The sequence below is a fragment of the Hyaena hyaena genome, unplaced genomic scaffold, assembly GCF_003009895.1.
Source record: "Hyaena hyaena isolate Hyena2069 unplaced genomic scaffold, ASM300989v1 scaffold_361, whole genome shotgun sequence".
In the NCBI taxonomy this organism is placed as follows: Eukaryota; Metazoa; Chordata; class Mammalia; order Carnivora; family Hyaenidae; genus Hyaena; species Hyaena hyaena.
Window position 1 is genome coordinate 916,520 of NW_024080991.1, and position 19,676 is coordinate 936,195.

The 19,676-nt window shown below is 38.4% G+C and overlaps 1 pseudogene; it reads right to left on the bottom strand.

Annotated features, from left to right (window-relative positions):
• Nucleotides 1-15,846: 15,846 nt before the first annotated feature.
• On the bottom strand, nucleotides 15,847-18,632 carry LOC120243809 (annotated as a pseudogene).
• Between the last annotated feature and the right edge of the window lie 1,044 nt (nucleotides 18,633-19,676).

Consider the following 19,676-nt stretch of genomic DNA (forward strand, 5'->3'; position numbering starts at 1 on the left):
TTTAAACTATTTTCTGTAGTAGTACCTCCCTCCACCCCACCTCCACCTAGGAAACCTATCCTTGATCTGTAGACTTATAGACTGGTAAAGCAGGAATGGGGCTTTTGGGATAATCTAGCAGGGACCCCTCATTTTTAGGTAAGACAAACAGAAACCCTTGAGACTTAAAAAGTGAGTGAAAGTGACAGTATCAGCACCTTAGTAAGTACCAGGTACTGTGTATATCTTCTATATATTCTTCAAAAACCTAGGGTGTAGGTACTTTTGTCCTCTTTTTACAAATGAAAAAACAGGCCAAGAGTGATTAACCTGCTAATGTGTGATGGAGCTGGGATTTCATCCCAAGGAATCTGACTTTAAAACTCAAATAACTAATGGAGTAAAAAGTAATACTAGATAGTGCTAGGACTGTGATTCCAATTCAGCTGAATGCCTCCCCCCCCCCCCTTTAATCACACTACAGTTTCCATTTCTTAAGTCTAAAGCTCTTTCTGTGTTTTGCAAGTTCAGTTATCTATACTGTATATGAATGGCATGTAAATCTACTTCACTACCTCCAGCTTATTCCCTCAGTTTGGATCTATAAAAAAACACTTCAGTTTTAAGAGAAATTTATATTTTTGGGTTCCTTGCTAGCTTAGGGAATGCTGACTTTACAGCTCTGACTGTGGCAGTAGATTTTGCCATGGCTGCTGTGGAATAGGTAATTAGGCAGGGGTGGGAAGCAGTTGAGAAATAAAGCTGGAAATTATTGAAATGACAATTGCTGGCACTTCAGGGCTTACTCTATTGGCTTCCTCTAAACTCAAGGCCTCTAAGTTTTAGGAGTGGCTTGGGCAAGCTCTAAACCCATAAATAATCACCTTAGACTCTCAGTGTTAACCTCTGCTTAAGGATACCATGAAACTGGAGTTAGTTGTCTTCCTGTTACCGTTTTTGCTGCATGTGCAACCCTTGACCCAGCGAGCAGTGCCACAGCTTCTGGCATCTCATAAAATTATGCTGTAATCTCAAATCCTTATCACATAGAATTTGTCTTTTTTCACACCAGTCACTGCCTTTTTGTAATTTATCACTTTTTATTTTTTTCCCAAAGATTTTATTTTTAATCTCTATACCCAGCATGGAGCTCAGACTTACAACTTCTTGATCAAGTGTTACATGCTTTACTGACTGAGCCAGCCATGTGTTCCAATTTATCATCTTTTCTGTTTATAATTAGTTTATCTTTCCAAGAGAAACCTCAGTCATGAAGCAATACTCTAATATTATGTTTTAATCCTTAGATATTGGCATGATATATGTATCTTACATACTAAATACATATATATTTGTTTTGAATTATATGGTACCTGAATTAATGTTTATTATAAACAATTAAAATGAGAAGTATATAGAGTAAATAAGAAAATCCTCTTCTATCCTACACTTGTAGTCCCATTCATTTTCCTGTAATAATCACTGGTGGTAATTTGGTATTTTCTGTGTCATCTATATATTTACATAAGTGTGTATGAGCAAACACACACACACACAGTTTTTAAAAACATAACAGATGTTGTGTCAACTAGGATCTCAGGAAATAGAAACCACATATTAAATTGGGAAAGTTCAATATGAACAATTATTAACTAGTAATAAAAGGATTAACTAGTAAGGGGTAAAAAGAGCTCTAAAACAATACAATAGCAGATATAGGGAGCAGCCCCTGCTTCTAAGGTTGAGGCAAAGTGCTCAAGGAAGGAACGAATTTGGAAGAGGTCCCTTTCTTCCTCCAAGACTGATAATTGGACTTTATGGAAGAGTGTACAACAGATAATGTCACTGGATGATGAAGTTTGATGAATTGCTGCCCATTGAGATTGGATTGCAGGAAACTGCAGGCTGGACTGTGGATTTGGACTGCTGGCAAACTCTAGGAAACCACTGAGATTCCAGGAAACAGCTCACAAGGATGCTGGCAGAATTAAATGGGAAGACACAAGAATGCTGTTGAAACTCAGTGGGAAGCTGCCTGGTTGGGGTGCTGTTGAAACTTGATGGTCGGCAAGCATCATTGGGCAAAGAAAAAAAAAAACACCTAATACAAAGAAACAAAACAAAACAAAACAAGGAAAGCATGTAGGAACCAGGAAGAGAATCCCCCCTCCTCCTGCAGGGTCCCTCTAGCACCCCCTACTGATAGAGCTTAAAACCATCAGCTGGCAAAGGAAAGGTGTAATTCTCTAGTATCACAAAACAGGGCAATGAAGGATAGATTTGAAGCTGAGGGACAATAAATTGATGACTGGCACAGATATGAAACTAACTTTTTTCACTTCTTAGAGAATTTTCCATGTTGATACTTATAAATCTTATTTTTGATGATTGCATAATTCCATTTGTCTTCATTTCACTGGTAGACATTAGCCTATTTCCAGTTTTTCACTACTAAATGGTGAATAGCCTTATACATATCACTTTGTATGGCAACTATATCTTTAGGTTTGATTTCTAGAAGTGAAATTGCTGGATTACAGGATATACGTTTTTTAAACTTTACCAGATATGTTCCAAATTGATATTCTTGTGTATAATCTGGTTTAGTCAAGTTTTCACCAAAATGGATATTATAAACCTTTTTTTTTTTTTTTGCCAGTCTGATGGGCAGAAAATGGTACTGTTACTCTTTTTTAAATGTTTACTTCTGTGAGAGAGAGTGTGCGCAGGCACGTGAGCATGAGTTGGGGAGGGGCAGAAAGAGAGGGAGACCCAAAATTCGAAGCAGGCTGAGCTGTCAGCACAGAGCCCAGTGTGGGGCCCAAACTCACTGTTTGAGCTGTGAGATCATACCAGAGCTGAAGTCCAACTTCAGCTGACTAAGCCACTCAGGCACCCCAATACTGTTACTTTTTTAAATGATTATTTCTTTATTTTGAGAGAGAGAGCATGAATGGGGGAGAGGCAGAGAGAGAGAAAGAGAAAGAATCCCAAGCAGGTTCCACATTGTCAGCACAGAGCCCAAAGCGGGCCTTAATCACACAAACCGTGAGATCATGACCTGAGCTGAAATCAAGAGTTGGATGCTTAAATGACTGAGACACCCAGGTCCCCTGATACTGTTACTTAATTTGTATTTTCTTGATTCTAAATGAGACTGAACTTCTTTTTATATGTTTTTGGCCATTTGTTTTTCTGTTATTCTGTGAACACTTTTTTAAATTACAAAAGTAATCTCTTAGTAATTCAGTATCAAAGTATATAAAGGAAAAATGATAGTGGTTAACACATAATGAGCACCAGCTACGCCCCAGGCACTGTTTTAAGGGTTTTACTTATGTTAAGTACAATCTCCCAGCCGTTACCACCTGAGGTAACTACCACCTGTTTACAGTCGGGTGTGCAGTCTTCTAGATTTTTTTTTCTAGGCTGACACAAACATTTATAGAATTTTATTCCGTGGGGCTTTTTGTTTTCTTTGGCGTCACAAAAAATGGAAGCCTCCATATATTGCTTTACAATATGCTCTCTCCCCGCCTCATTATGTTTTAAACCTCTTTCTAAACCAATATATAAAAATCTACCTCACTCTTTTTAATGTCTTCATAATATTTGATTGTATGGTTACCATAAATTATCCATTCCCATACTAGTGAATGTTTACTTTGAATCAATTATTTGGGTAAGACAATCAATGCTGCAGTGAACATTTGTATGCATACCGTTATACACGCATTACCTTAACCTTTCAATACTGTTTCCTGAGAATAAGATGTTAGATTACCGCTTCATTAATCCTCAGATTTTCCTGTCTGTTGTGGTGCTTGAAAACACATGTACTGCAGTATATGTATATGCTGTACATTGTATACACATATGTGTAGTTGTGATACAGTTCAGGTTTCCTCTCAAATTACTTAGATTGGTGTAGGTCTTAAAGTGTTAATAGTCTTTGTTAGGTATTCACTGTCTTCCTATCTTACATTATAGCTCTGTAAGTCCTGATCCTTAGTTCAATTGTTTTTCTTTTCTAGGCTACTCTATATCCACTTTCAAACCAATCTGAGCTCTCTCCTTCAAATTAAGTTGTCAGAAAAGCAGGTTCTTCCCTGTCTCTATCCCACTTAGATTTATTGCCCTTTAGTATCTTAATGAACTTAAAATGATAATTAGATATCTCACTATCCAACCAGCCTTCCCAGAGCTCTGCTAATTCGAAAATTATTTCATTTGCATTTTTTATGACTATGTACACTCTGCTCCCATTTTTTTTGAGCAAAGAATGTTCACATCCATCATTACTCCCAAGAAGAAATTCTGTTTCATGCCTCCTTGTTTTGTTTTTTGCTTTATATTTGTATTTGTTTCACTTTTTTTTTTTTTTTTTTGGTTTTTTTTTTTTTTCCCTAAGGCTTTTTCCAGGAGTCCTTCAGTATCTCCATTCAAGTTTTTAAAAATTGAGGTGAAATAAAAATTGAGGTGAAAATTTTTAAAAACAGGTGCCTGGGTGGCTCAGTCGGTTGAGCCTCTGGTTTCAGCTCAGGTCATGATCTCACAGTTTGTGACTGCTGTCAGCACAGAGCCCACTTGGCATCTTCTGTCCCCCTCTCTGCCCCTTCCCTGCTCACGCTCTCTCCCTCAAAAATAAATAAAACATTAAAAAAGAATTGAGGTGAGATTCACATAACATAAAATTAGCCGTTATAAATATATAATTATTCAGTGACATTTAGAACATTTACGATGTTATATCACCGCCTCTATCAAGTTCCAGAACCTTTTCATTATCCCCAAAGAAAACTCTGTACCCATAGTCGCTCCTCACTCTTCCCTCCCCCAAGTCTCTGGCTGCCGCCAAATTGCTTTCTGTCTCTATAGATTTACCTGTTCTGGATATTTCATGTAAGGAAAATCATATAATAAGTGGCCTTTAGGGTTGGGTTTCTTCCACTAACTAATCCTAGTGGCGTTTTTTTTTTTTTTTTTTTTTTTTTTTTTATTTTTTTTTTTTTTTTTTTTTTTTTTTTAATGTTTGTTTATTTTTGAGAGAGAGAGGGTGAGAGCTGTGGAGGAGAGAAAGAGAGTCTCAAGCAGGCTCTGCACTGTTAGCACGGAGCCCAATGTGGGGCCTGAATTCACAGACCATGAGATCACAACTTGAGCCAAAATCAAGAGTCGGACGTTCAACTGACTGAGCCACATAGATGTCCCAAGGCTAGTATTTTTGAGGTTCCTTCACATTGTAGAATGTATAAGTACTTCATTCCTTTTTATGACTGAGTAAAATTCATTGTATCCATGTACCACAATTTGTTTATCCATTCACCTATTAAAGGACATCTGGACTGTTTCTACCTTTCGGCTATTGTGAGTAATGCTGGTATGAAAAAATGTGTGTACATCTATTTGTTTGAGCCCCTGTTTTAACTTCTGGGTATACATGTAAGAGTTGAATTGCTGAATCATCTGGTAAGTCTGTGCTTAACTTTTTGAGGAGCCATCAAAGTGTTTATCATAGCAGTTGCCCTATTTTTCGTCTTTACCAGCAGTGCACAAGGGTTCTAATTTCTCCCAGTCCTCATCAACACTTATTTTCCATTTTAAAAATAGTCATACTCATGGGCTTAGAGTGGTATTTCATTTGAATTTCTGTAATGATCAAAGATGTTGAGCATCTTTGCCTGTGCTTGTTGGCCATTGGTATAATTTCTTTGAAGAAATGCTTATTCAAGTTCTTTGCACAATTTTAATTTTGGTTGCTTATCTTTTTGTGGTTGAGTTGTAACAGTTCTTAACATATTCTGAACACTAGACCCTTTATAGATACATGATTTGCAAATACTTTTCTCCTATTCTGTGGGTCATCTTTTCATATTCTTTCTTTCTTTCTTTCTTTCTTTCTTTCTTTCTTTCTTTCTTTCTTTCTTTCTTTCTTTCTTTCTTTTTCTCTCTCTTTCTCTCTCTCTCTCTCTCTTTATACTTCTATTTATTTTGTGAAGAGGTGAGTCATGCACTTTGCAATGAAATTCTGAAGGAGACCTAACATCCCTGTGAGACACAATGCCTCCAAGGTAGGTCCTTGGAGGACCTTTTGCCTCTTCCTTTAAGCCTCTCCAGATTGATAACTGAAAAGAAAAATTATCTCCTCCTAATGAATTTGGACATGGGATTCCTGAGTGGTGCTTGTTTCAATATCATTCCAACTATGTAATTTGCTTTACTGAAAATGCACTTAAAAAAAAAAGAATTCAGAATTAGAGGGGGCCTTGGGAATATAATGCAGACTCCTACTTAAATATGATCAAATGAACACATTTATTTCTGCTGCTTATCCAAAATCCTCTAAAAAGACAATAAGCTCAAAATGCATAATTTTTTGGTGAACAGATGACAGCAACCACATTTGGAAGTTGTAAAGCAGGTAGAAGTGTGGGACCTGACTTTGCAGAGTAGAAACTCACTAAGCTGTTAGTAGGGAAGCCAGAGCAAGCCAATTCTCAGAACTCACAGGAAAGCCTAGGCATTAGAGGTACTAGGTATCTCTGAAAGGAAGAGTGTGAGTGAGAAAAAATATGAGGGGTAGCTGAGGGCAGGGATACTGTACTGAAAATGGGAATTACGTGAAAGTCAATATTATATGGTGAGACCTATCAGCTCCGTCTTCAACTCAGCTCTCTAAGAATGCTGGCAACCAGGCTTACTCCATTCCCACGTCCATCCACAGATGATTGGATACTTTCCTCACTGGGAAAACTTGGTAGCCCTAGACAGGCAAAATCCTGCAATCCTAATAAGATCATCCGACACTGACCAACCCAACCTCCTACCCTGCCTCACCCCATTGGTCTTCCTCTCATAAATAGATGGCTGAGGCTTACCCTCAGGCAATCCAGGAAAGCCTCCAGCAAGAAAGAGACCAAACTGAACTAAAAGGAACTCTGAGAAACTAGAGATAATGAAGTCGGTAGGAAAACTTGTTTAAAAAACCCTACTGTCTATCCTTATAGCTATCCTTGTCCCACAAAGGAAAGAACATATTCAAAAGGAACATTCAGAAGAAAAAAACATGTTTGTAAAATTGAAAATAGTATAGTAGAAGTGAAAAATTCAACAAAAAGGAAGGAAAATAAGGTGAGGAGACCCCCTCAGAACTGAAACTGGTTATATTCACACAACTTACTGTTTACATTTATAAAACTTCTATTTCAATCTTGTTGCCAACATAACTATTACAGAGAACTCTTTCACCGGACAATAAAGATAGAAATAACTTTGTTCTGGGAATTTCCTTGCCCAGGAAGCCCATTTAAATGAACATCAAATGGGTTAGCTAACCTATAGCATCAGGTGACAGTTTATCCCTCAAGACTCTTTGATCCCTCAACTCAAAATCCTTGCTTGTTGTGTCCTCCATCCCTAAACTATTATTTTTGTTCAGTCCTAATCAAGTGGTAGCGTTGAAAGACCCACTTTAAACCAGACTCCAAAACCTCACAGATATCTCAACTTTGCCCTTCTGCTTCTGAGAAGCTACTAGTAGACTGTCCAGTTAGTGCTCTCCCTTATTTTAGTAGGAATAAACTCAGCTTTATTTTATCAACAGGATATTCAACAATATTTTTGTGGAGCCAAAATCACCACTTCCTAAAAAGCAGTACAGGGGCACCTGGGTGGCTCAGTTGGTTTACTGTCCGACTTCTGCTCAGATAACGATCTCACTGCTTGTGAGTTTGAGCCCCACATCGGGCTCTGTGCTGACAGCTCAGAGCCTGGAGCCTGCTTCACATTCTGTGTTTCCCTCTCTTTCTGTCCCTTCCCAGCTTGGGCTCTGTCTCTCTGTCAAAAATAAATTAACATTAAAAAAAAACTCTACAAAAAACACATAGGAAAGTGGAAGAAAAAGAATAAGAAAGATAAGAAAGATCAATTCCAGAGATCTAATCTCCAAGTTATAGAAATTCCAAACATAGCAGGAACCGTGGAAAATGTTGAGAAAAACATCAAAGAAATAATTCAAGGAAATTTACCAGAACTGAAAAGCATACATTTCCAGAATAGAAGGTGTGATGGATCAAAGAAGACTCATACCAAGGTTAGAACCATGGTTGTAAAATTTCAGAAAACTTTATAGACAAAGGCAAAGGGGAGCTCTTTTGGTTGCCTGCAGATTAAGATTATCGCCACCAGATGGCAGTATTGTCTCAAAAGATCTATTTCTAATATTGTGGGGTTGTTTTTTAATTTTTTTCTGTTAATGAAATGTCTCTGTCTCTTTCCAACTTTAGAAAAGAGGTAGACTCAGTCTGGATTATTTCCTTTTTAAAATTTTTTTTAATGTTTTATTTATTTCTGAGAGAGAGACAGAGCATGAACAGGGGAGGGTCTGAGAAAGAGGGAAATACAGAATCTAAAACAGGCTCTAGGCTCTGAGCTAGCTGTCAGCACAGACCCCAGCGCAGGACTCGAACCCACAAACCGTGAGATCATGACTTGAGCCAAAGTCGTACGCTTAACCGACTGAGCCACCAAGGCACCCCTGGATTATTTTCTTAATCATGCTCTATCAGAGCTGTTACTCTGATAGTTTTCTAAAAGGCTCTGCCAAAAGGTCTCCATACAGTCACCCTGAAAGAAGAAAAAAAGACTCAATTCTCTTTGAAGAATTGGTTCCATGAGGCTCTGAGGGGAAAAAAGACTTAAGAGAATGGGTTCTGAGCTGTAACTCTTTTAGAAAAGAGGACTTCTGTCATGCAGGGATTCTACAAAGCATTCATACATTCATTCCTTCAACAATTTTTATTTTTATTTACTTTAAAATTTTTATTAGAGAGAGAGAGACACACACGCAATCAGGGGAGAGGGGCAGAAAGAAAGAGAAAATCTTAAACAGCTCCATGCTCAGCATGGAGCCAGATTGGGGGCCTGATCCCATAACTCTGGGATCATGACTCTAGCTGAAATCAAGAGTCAGATGCTCAACCAACTGAGCCACCTAGGTGCCTCTCAAGTTTTACTGATGCCTATTATATACTAGGCATTACCGATAACCCAGGGGGTGGAAATCAGATATTGTCTTCATGGAGCTTACATTCCAAGAGGAGAAATATCCAAAAAAACCAAGTTAAATCACATCTCTATCTTGGGAATTTGATAGAGGTCAGGATTGAAGTGACACTAGCTTTGTAGGTGGGAGATATCGATGATTTGGATTAGGGTGCTGTTAGGGGGAAGAGAAGTAGATAATTTCAAGATATATTGGAGGTAGAACTGATAGGACTTGGTCATCAGATGCGGGAGGTCAGAATCCAGCAGATGCATTAACATCTCTGGATTGAGCAAGTGGCTGGGTGCACAGGTTGGCATTATCTTGGGTGGAGAAGATGAGGGGAGAGAGGTTTTGGAGGACAGAATAATGGGTAAGAATCAAGAGTTCAGTGCAGGATGTTAATTAAATTGCTCCTCTCCAGGCATTTGGATTCTGGTGGATGTCACTTAACCAGGGTGACTCCAGTCTCTAGGAGTCTCTAGGAGTTTGCTCCAATCTCTATTGCCCAATAGAGTGGCTTGTACTGGCATATTTGGTTTAAATTAGCTCACAGTTGGCATTCATTAAGTTAAATATTGTTAACTCAGCCCTTCTACCGCACAGTAGCAAAATCAGCTTAAATTTTCAGTGTTTTTCTCTGGGCTGGGTATTTGAGAGTTAAGGAGAACAGGACAGAGCACATTTTACATTTTGTTTTTTGTACTCTGTTCAGATGGAGGACACGATCTTAAAGACAAGAAGCTTCTAGAAATGCAAGACCACTTATTTTGGTGGATCCTCTCAAATTGCTATGTACAGGTAAGATCCTGAGTGTGATTCTGAGATGACAGAGATGAAAACTTCTTCCCATGACTGGAAGATAGAGACCGTGTCTTGTCCCCAACACAGCGCCTGATACATATGTACTCAATAAATACGTGTTGAATTGAAGCCTCTCCATCTGGATCACTTTCCAGTTTTCAGACCTCATTTGAACTCTCCATAGGACTCGAAATATCCCCCATTACCCATTTCCCAAAAAGCTGTTACATAATGAGCTGTGGAGTAGATGCCTCTCCAGGCTCACCATGGCTTAGGACCATATCACTGGGTATGGTAGAAACAAGCACATCTCCTTCCTTTTTCCTATCCTCCACTGCACAGGAATATGTTGCATCATCAACACAGTGTTAAGGCAGAGCTTAAAAATCAACTTAGACCTTGGCATCAATATTTTCATTTGCACCCGAGCGGTTGAGTTTTCTGTACTGTGCTTATAATCCACAGTTACCTGACTCACCTTCTTTGTTCACTTTGCATTTTCTCTGTACCTATTTGCTTGCACCTTTGGACTGTGCTTTTTTGAAAGTGAGAATTCTATCTTTTTAAGCTTCATACTTTTATACAGCTTAGAACAGTTCTACATTAGGGGCACGTGGATGGCTCAGTCGGTTAAGCATCCAACTCTTGATTCTTGGCTGAGATCATGATCTCGGGGTTTGTGGGGTCAAGCCCCACTTGGACTCTGCGCTGATAGCATAGAGGGTGCTTGGGATTTGCTCTCTCTCCCTCTCTCTCTCAAAACAAACAAATTTTTAAAAAAAGTGTAATTTTATAGCCTTGGTAACACAAAGGAGTGGCCTAGGAGAGCTTTAGCTACCCCCACCAATTTTCATAAACCTTGCAACCTTCCTCCAGAGTCATAATTAATATATAAAAAGAAAAAAGTTTATGAATTACAAATAAAAGCATCTTTTAAAAATGTTTATTATTTATTAATTTTTTTTAACATTTATTTATTTTTGAGAGAGAGACAGAGCATGAGAAGAGGAGGGCAGAGATAGAGGGAGACACAGAATCTGAAGCAGGCTCCAAGCTCTGAGCTGTCAGCCCAAAGCCCGACCTAGGGCTCGAACTCACGAACCGTGAGATCATGACCTGAGCTGAAGTCAGCCACTTAACCGTTTGAGCCACCCAGGCGCCCCTATTTAATTTATTTTTGAGAGAGAGAGAGAGCGAGAGAGCGAGCACAAGTGGGAGAGAGGGGCAGAGAGAGGGAGACACACACTCCGAAGCAGGCTCCAGGCTCTGAGGTGTCAGCACAGAGCCCGATGTGGGGCTGGAACTCATGAACCATGAGATCATGATCTGAGCCGAAGTTGGACGCTTAACCGACTGAGCCACCCAGGTGCCCCAAATAAATGTGTTTTTAGAAAACATGTTATTTTTATCATTGTGTAGCATGCAATCTAAGTAAAAACAGTGTGCAGAAGCAACATGAAGTTAAGACAAGTCCTGTAGCTCCCCCTTTCCACCAGAATCCTAAGTGGTTCACAGGGAAAGAAACTTGACACTTCCAATGCTCAAGAGATTGTTAACAACTGTAAAAGACGGGAGCCAAAAAAAAAAAAAAAAAAAAAAGAATGGGAGCGAATGCTTGGCAAAGGATGTAGCATTCCCCTGAAGGCTGCGTCTCCCATTTCCTTGTCTTTCCTTCCCCTCTTCGGTTATGTTGTTTTTGTGCTGTGGCCTGTATTCTGGATTTTCAAAGGACTCTGCCCTTATTTATCTTTACAAGTGTATTCGGATTCAAAGCTTATTACGTAGTAAATTCTTTGGGAAGTGACATGTCTGTGACATACTGTGAAAAGTCCTCTTTGAGCATTTTGCCTGAAATGTTAAGTCAGGAAAAAGTCAGTCTGCTGCCTGGAAGCCAGACTCTGTTGCAATGCAGATATGGGATATTTAAACAAACTAAAATTCTAGGAAGCTTTTAATGTAGCTAGTTTTGATTCTAAGCATTTGGGGAGGGGTAATTTGGAAACAGTACAGCACATTTACACCTCAATTTAAATAATAAAATGTGTAGAATAGTTTTCCTATGTATTACTTTACCCACTTCAGAAGAATGATAACTGTTTTATAGTGCAATCAAAAGAACAAAATAAGAGGTTTAAATATTGAAAAGGAGGTGGCAAATTATCATTATTTGCAGATGACATAATATACCTGGAGAACCTAAGGGAATCAACTTAAAAGTTATTAGAATTAATGAGTATTTGGGGTGCCTGGGTGGCTCAGTTGGTTGAGGGACCAACTCTTGATTTTGACCCAGATCACAATCTCACAGTTTGTGAGTTCAGGCCCCCACCTTGGGCTCTGCATTGACCGCATGGAGTCTACTTGTGAGTCTCTCTCCCTCTTTTATGCCCCTCCCTTGCCCATGCTTGCGTTCTCTCTCTCTCTGTTTCTCAAAATAAAAAAAACTTAAAGAAGAAATAAAAGGAGTATTCAATAAGGCAGCCTTAGAAAATAAATATATAAAAATCAGTGCATTTTTGTATTTAAACCACAACCTGTTCAAAAATATTATAGGTAAGGGGCGCCTGGGTGGCTCATTTGGTTAAGCATCCGACTTCAGCTCAGGTCATGATCTCACGGTTGGTTTATGGGTTCAAGCCCTGCGTTGGACTCTGAACTGACAGCTAGCTCAGAGCCTGGAGCCTGCTTCACATTCTGTATCTCCCTCTCTCTCTGACCCTCCCCTGCTCACTCTCTCTCTCTCTCTCAGAAATAAATAAAAAACATTAAAAAAATTTTTTTTAAATATTATAGGTAAAGTTATTACAATCACAAATCAAAACAACAATACCAGCAAACCCTAATAGGAAATATGCAGAATCTAGATGAAGAAAACATAAAACTTCATAGAGGCTGTAAAATGTCTTCTTTTTTTTAATATTTATTTTTGAGATAGCACCAGCTGGGTAGGGGCAGAGAGAGGGACAGAGGATCCAAAGTAGGCTCTGTGCTGACAGCAGCAAGCCCAATGCAGAACTTGAACTCACAAACCATGAGGTCATGACCTGGGCCAAAGTCTGACGCTCAACCCAGGGAGCCCTGAGGTTGTAAAAGGCTTGGTCAGAAAACTCCATACTATAAATATATCTGTTTTTACTGCATTGATCTATGAATTCAATGAAATCTCCCCAAAACTATAACTGCATTTTTTTGATAACTTAATTTTCAGTTCAACTAGAAGAGTAATTACACGAAACTAATCAGGAAAAAAAAAAAAAAAAGACTTAAAAGTCAAGACTTACTTCCGGTAGCCGGCCTCCAAGAAGGACTCTAATGATCTCTGTCTGTCTTTTGGTTTTCACACCCTCGTGTTGTCCCCTCCCACACTGTACCAGGGTAGGGTTGACAGATAAAATATAGAATGCCCAATTAAATTTGAGTTTCAGACAAGCAATGCATAGTTTTTAGTATAGGTGCATCTTTAATATTTCATGGGACACAGTTATAATAAAAAGTCTTGGTTTTTATCTGAAAATCAAGTTTAAGTGGGAATACTATATTTTTATTTGTAGAGTCTGAAACCTATTAAACCAGTGTTGGTCTGACCAGTAGCCTATGACAAGAGTAATGGTATATCATTTTCAAGGTTAGGTTATAAGACTGTGGCTTCTGTCTTGGGCCTCTTCCCTGGAGGAAGCAAGTTGCCATGTTGTGAGCAGCCCTATGGGGAGACCTACCTGGCAAGGAACTAAAACCCTGGCCAACATTAAGTGAGGAACTGATGCCTACCAATCATGTGAGCGAGCTTAGAAGTAGGTTCTTCAGCCCCAGTCAAGCCTTGCGATGACTGCAGCCCCAGCCAGGACCTCCACAGTAATCTTGTAAGAGACACCCAGAACAATCCAGCTAAGCTGCTACCGGATTCCTGGTCTTTAGAAATTGTGTGAGATAATACATGTTGTTTTAAGACGCTACCGTTTGGGGGGTAATTTGCTATGCAGGAATAATTACTAATACACTGACCCAATTAGATATTTAATCATTGAGTTACAACAATAAAAACAGTTTTGTATATTATGCAGAAATCTACACTTAAATACAATAGTATTTGAGAGTCTAAAAATTGGAAATGTATATGAGAATTTTTTGTATGATGCAGGCATTATTTGAAATCAATGTGGAAAATAATTACTAAATAAATGACATTGGGATAATTGCATAGCCATTTAGAACCTTGCTTTATATCAAATTCCACTTCATTGCTAGTATATAAAGAAAGGGTTGGCTTTTGTATATTAATCTCGTATCCTGCATCCTTGCTATAATTGCTTAATAGTTCTACGAATTTTTCTGTTGACTCTTTTAGATTTGCTACATAGACAATCACATCATCTGTGAACAAAGACAATTTTATTTCCTCCTTCCCAATTTGTTTACCTTCTATTTCCTTTTTTTGCCCTGTTGCATTAGCAAGGACTTCCAGAGTGATGTTGAAAAGAAGGTGGAAAGGGACATCCTTGCCTTGTTCCTGATCTTAATGGGAAAGTGCCTAGTTCTCACCATTAAGTATGGTGTTAGTTGTAGGTTTCTGTAGATGTTCTTTATCAAGTTAAGGTAGCTTCCCTCTATTCCTAGTTTTCTGATAGATTTTATGAGGAAAGGGAGTCAGATTTTGTCAAATACTTTTTCTGCATTTTGATGTGATCATGTAATTTTCTTTAACTTATTGATGTAATGGATTACATTAATTGATTTTCAAATGGTATATCAACCTTGCATACCTGAGATAAATCCCATTTGGCCATGGTATATAATTTTCTGTATCCATTATTGGATTTGGTTTTCTAATATTTTGTTAAACATTCTAGCATCTGTATTCATAAGAGTCTGTCTATAGTTTCCTTTTTTTGTGATGTCTTTGGTTTTGGTATCATGGTAATTCTGGCCTCATAGAATCAGTTAGGAAATATTCCCTCTGTTTCTATTTTTAGGATGAGATTATTGAGAATTGGTGTGATTTCTTCCTTAAATATTTGGTAGAATTCACTAGTGAACGTATCTGGGAATACTGTTTTCTTTAAAACAATTTTGAAAAATAAAACTTATTTTATTTAGATTGAAGTAAGTTTATTACTTAGATTGAAATAAAATTGACTTTCCTCACTAAAAATAATAGCCATATTTTCTGCATTAATCCTAGATAAACCACAAACCCCTTATTTTTATAAGTTTTCCAGATCAAAATGAAGAAGTAGATACAGTCACAGGAAAAGACAGAAGAAAATAGATAGATCAATTGTCAGTATCCATGGCCTCTGATTCTGGTTTGATCATGAAACAGAAGTGTTTAACATATACCTGATTAAAAGCTTAAGACTCAGGAAAGTGTAGGCTCAACAAAGTAACAAATAGCAACAACCAGATATGGAACAAGAATGCGAGTTGCTTACATTTGAATTTCAACTGTAACTTGTTCCTTTAGGTTCACTTAATAAAGACAAAACCTGCACTGACACTCTTATTTAATGAGCTCACCGTTTCCCTCTCTCTGATAATTCCATTAACTGTACATTAGAAATCTTTAACAATATACTTAAAACCCCAGCTAGTCAAAGGTCAGTTGTTTCATTGTAACATTTTATAAAATCTATTTTTTCCTCTCTAACATCCCTCAAATTTATTCTTTCAAAGAAGTGATAACTCCATACAATTGGATCCTCAGCGATAATAATGCTATATCCAAAATGATTTTAAACATTTCTAGAGTGCCAGAGCCAGAGATCATGCAGAAATGAACTATGGTACTTTCAATACTATCTTCTGGAAGAACAGATAAATCCTCAAGGTGTGAGCATTAAAATAAGTGGTTATTTAAACAGATAGATTAGCAATGGCTAATATATTCAGTAAGAGGCCCATAGGCAAAGGTATTTAGTGCTTAAGTGGCCTACAAACACCTTACAACTTTGCCTCCAAATTTTAAACATAGGAAAAAAACCTATTTTTAAACATTTTCTTAAGTATTTTTAATGGTTCATTAATTATCTGTAGGCAATTCTGACTTGTTTGTGTAGCACTGACTTGTTTGTGTAGAGTTTGATGTATGGATCTACCATTAAATCCAGATGATTTATATAAAACATTTATGTTAGGCAAAGCCAACTTCCTTAACCTTCATTCTTTCAAAGTGTTCCCCAGGAAGGCATTTGAGATGCATTTGAGTGTATTCACAGCACTCATCCTCAAACAAATCACAGGAAGAATACACAAGACTTTCAGCAATGCATAAACATGAGGAAGAAACTTGAAGCGAGGCAGATGGAGGGCTTCATAAGTGGTGATTGGGAGCTCTACCTCTTTCCTTCTGTGTTTCTACTTGATTTTCTAACACGGAAACTGAGCTGAGAGTGTGTCAGGATTGGCTGAGTCACTTCTCTACAAGGCAGTCAGCATGGCACCTCTGTTTCATTGAATTTGAGCTGTCCCATGATAGAAAATACCCGAGATAAGTATTTAAAGGCTTTGGGGTGTTGTTCTGAGAATATATCTTTAAGTCTCTGAGTAATGCCTTGCCCTGTTGCAACACTTAGGGATCTTTTATAGTAATTCTCAGACGCTAGTTGAGATTCCAAGTCACCTTGCTGTGCTCTGTGGAATTTCTCAGGGAATTTCATTTGAATATTAGGTTGGTTATCAAATTTATGGTTTCCTCAAACCAAAATCGGTGGTTAATTTAGTGTTTTCCATCACCTTATTAGTGAATGCAAAACTATAGTGAAGCTGCTAGCTGCAAACAAAACATCTAAGATTTGTCATGTGGGGATTTTGTCCAAGGGTTCTTGTAAAAGATAGGACTTTTTTTTTTTTAAGGTTATTTATTTATTTTGAGAGAGACAGAGACCACATGAGGGGTGGGGGCAGAGAAAGGGAGACAGAGAATCCCAAGCAGGCCAGCACAGAGCCCAGCGTGGGGTGTGAACCCACAAACTGTGAGATCATGACTTGAGCGGAAACCAAGAGTTGGACACTTAACTGAGTGAGCCACCTAGGTGCCCCAAGATAGGCTATTTTTAAGAACAACAATGACAAAAATAAAATAAAAAAATCTGTTGATGTATGGCAGAAGGACATCTTCTCAGCCAGCCACGGTTATTCCATCTAGTATTTGTGTCACTATGCCATCTAAACATAAAACAAGTGCTTGTAGGAAATGTATTAAAATTTCAAAAACACCATGCTTGTCTCTCAATTTGAGAATGACAAATTTCCTTCAGGTCATTACTTTTTTCTTCATTATTCAGAGAAAAGACAGAAACTACATTGTCATATATGAGTTGCTGTGATTGATGGATAAAAGAACAGACTTCCTCAGTCGTTCCCAGTACAATAGTTAACTGCCATAACAGGCACTGATTTTGCTAACTGCATTATTTAAGGCATAGGAAGAGCAGAGTGTATAGAGAGCTTAGGACTATTTCTCTAAAAGTCTTGAGAGAAGCAGTTCATTTTTGATGAAAATCTACTGGACATATGGTATTCCTGGCGCCACAGTACTCCATATTTAATCCCTACTTCCCGGTTATTACAATGTGAAAGTACACACCCCAAATTTCCACCTTATCTTCATAGAGCAGGAAGCCCACAGATTCTTCTCCCAGGTATGGATTCATCAACAGATCTTGCCAACACTGGTGGATGTTCCCCTATGTCCACACACCAGTGATCATGAAGGGGGAGTGGGTCTCACTTGCCTGATGGGTTCTTCCCGAACAGATCTAGCGTCTGGCTCTTGCTATTTTCCAATGGAACTTGTTAGATGGTGCCTCCTAGTGCTTTCTCAGGACCACTTCACCAGAATTTATCCTGCACTTCAGCAATGCTTGAAAGATACAGGAGTTTAGAGAGTTTATGGGATTTTATCAGCCTCAGGTCCTTCCAGAGGTAGGTTTTATTTACATAAGAATCAAATTTTCAAATAAAGATCTTAGGTATTATTTTCCTTCTCTTCAAGGGTTAAAGGTAAAATGTTTTCATCCAGTTCTTTACCTCCTGCATTGGGGTTCTAGGCATAGCTGTCTATGTCTTTATTGTTTTGTTCCTGGACAGAAGGCTTGTCAATTTTTTTCTCATTTTTTAAAAATGTTTTAGTGCCCTAATTTCATCTTCATTCAGTTCTCTTATCACTTTCTGTGTCTACTATGCAGATTGTTCAGACAACTTGTAAGATAAAAATTTTTCCTGTAAGGACTAGTTCTGCAGATCGTAGGAGTCTCAAAGTGTTTGGCACATAATCAGTAATACTGTCTCTTCTACGTTTTCTCTTTTAAGTCTGCTCTTCTATAATCTTCAGCTACTTCTGATCTGACTCTTCCTGGTGCAGTGGGGGCTGTGAAGGGGTTAGGTGTCCCTACCTTGCAGGTCCCGCTTTCCCCTTCCTATCTTCTCAGGGCAGCCCGCCCTTGGGGGTCAGGGAGGGGAGGCAGCCCAGCACCTTCAGAGATTCTATGCTGAAACTATTGATTAAATATGCAAGTAGAAAAAAAGACCTTTTTTTAGACATGCAGACTTTCAAAAAAACTTTACCTCCCTTGCATTCTGGTGTAGTCAGGCTTCTAAAGTGGTTAGAAGAACCACTTTAAAGAACTTCTAAAGAATCACCCCAGTGGTTCTGTCTGAGTATGAGCTAGCCATAGTTCATTGCTTATAATGAACAGAATAGGAAAAGTTGATGGATAGCACTTTGAAGATTAGGTTACAAAAGACTGCCTTGGTCTTGCTTACATTTTCTCTTGTTCTCTTGCTTCTTTGTTCTGATGAAATCAACCATCTTCTTAATGAGCCACCCCATGAAAAAGTCAGTGCAGCAAGAAACCAAAGGAAGCGTCTGGCCATTTGCTCCTGAGGATCTGAGGACCTCAGTCCAATAGGAAACACTTTAAGTCTATTACCAAAAAGAATAATCATGACTTCCCCTAGTAGTAATCCCCTAGATCTCCTAGTATGTCCTCTAAGAAAGGAAGCAGAGAGAACACAAACACCACATGGATAATTCTATTTTTAATCCAGGGGATCTCAGCTGGGGGCAGCTTTGTCTCCTGAGGACATCTAGCAACACCTAGAGACATTTTTGATTGGCATTACTTGAGTCTGGGGACACTACTGACATCTAGAGGGTAGAGGCTAGGGATGCCAGTAAACATCCTAACAATGCATAGGACCACCCCACAACAAAATATTATGTCAGACAATGCCACCTGAATGTCAATAGTACCTAAGTTGTAATAGTTTGATTTTTCAACTTGTGGTTGACGTCCCCACCTGTGGGTAGTTTGCTTATATACCTTTTGTTTGTTAAGGCTGGCAAAGTATAGAATATTGCTAGATAACAATTAGTTGTAAAAATTTAACTATGGGAGGCTAATAAGGGCATGAGACCTGTTAGCTACAGCAAGTAAGTGCAAGAATGAGTCCATAATTCCTTTTTTAAAAAGCAATATCATCTTTTAATAGCTTCCTTCCTGTGATATTATGAATTATAATAAGAAATATATATTTGGCCCTTGTCCTGTTTCTAGTGCAGAACTTCTAAAAACCCTTGGAATTTAAGTGGTGAATGAGATAAAGGTGCCTCTTATTATGTTAATGAGGTGAATTTTGGAATGCCCCTGGGTCTCCTAAGAATTGGGCTGTTTGGCTGGATTGGAGGGTTGGGACTTTCAGTCTCACCCTTATACCTCTTGGGAGGGGAGAAGGGTTGGAGATTGAATCGATTTCCAATGGCTGATGACTTAATCAGCCATGCCTGTGTAATGAAGCCTCCATAAAAATTTAGAAATGGACAGTTTGGACAGCTTCCAGATTGGTGAACTGG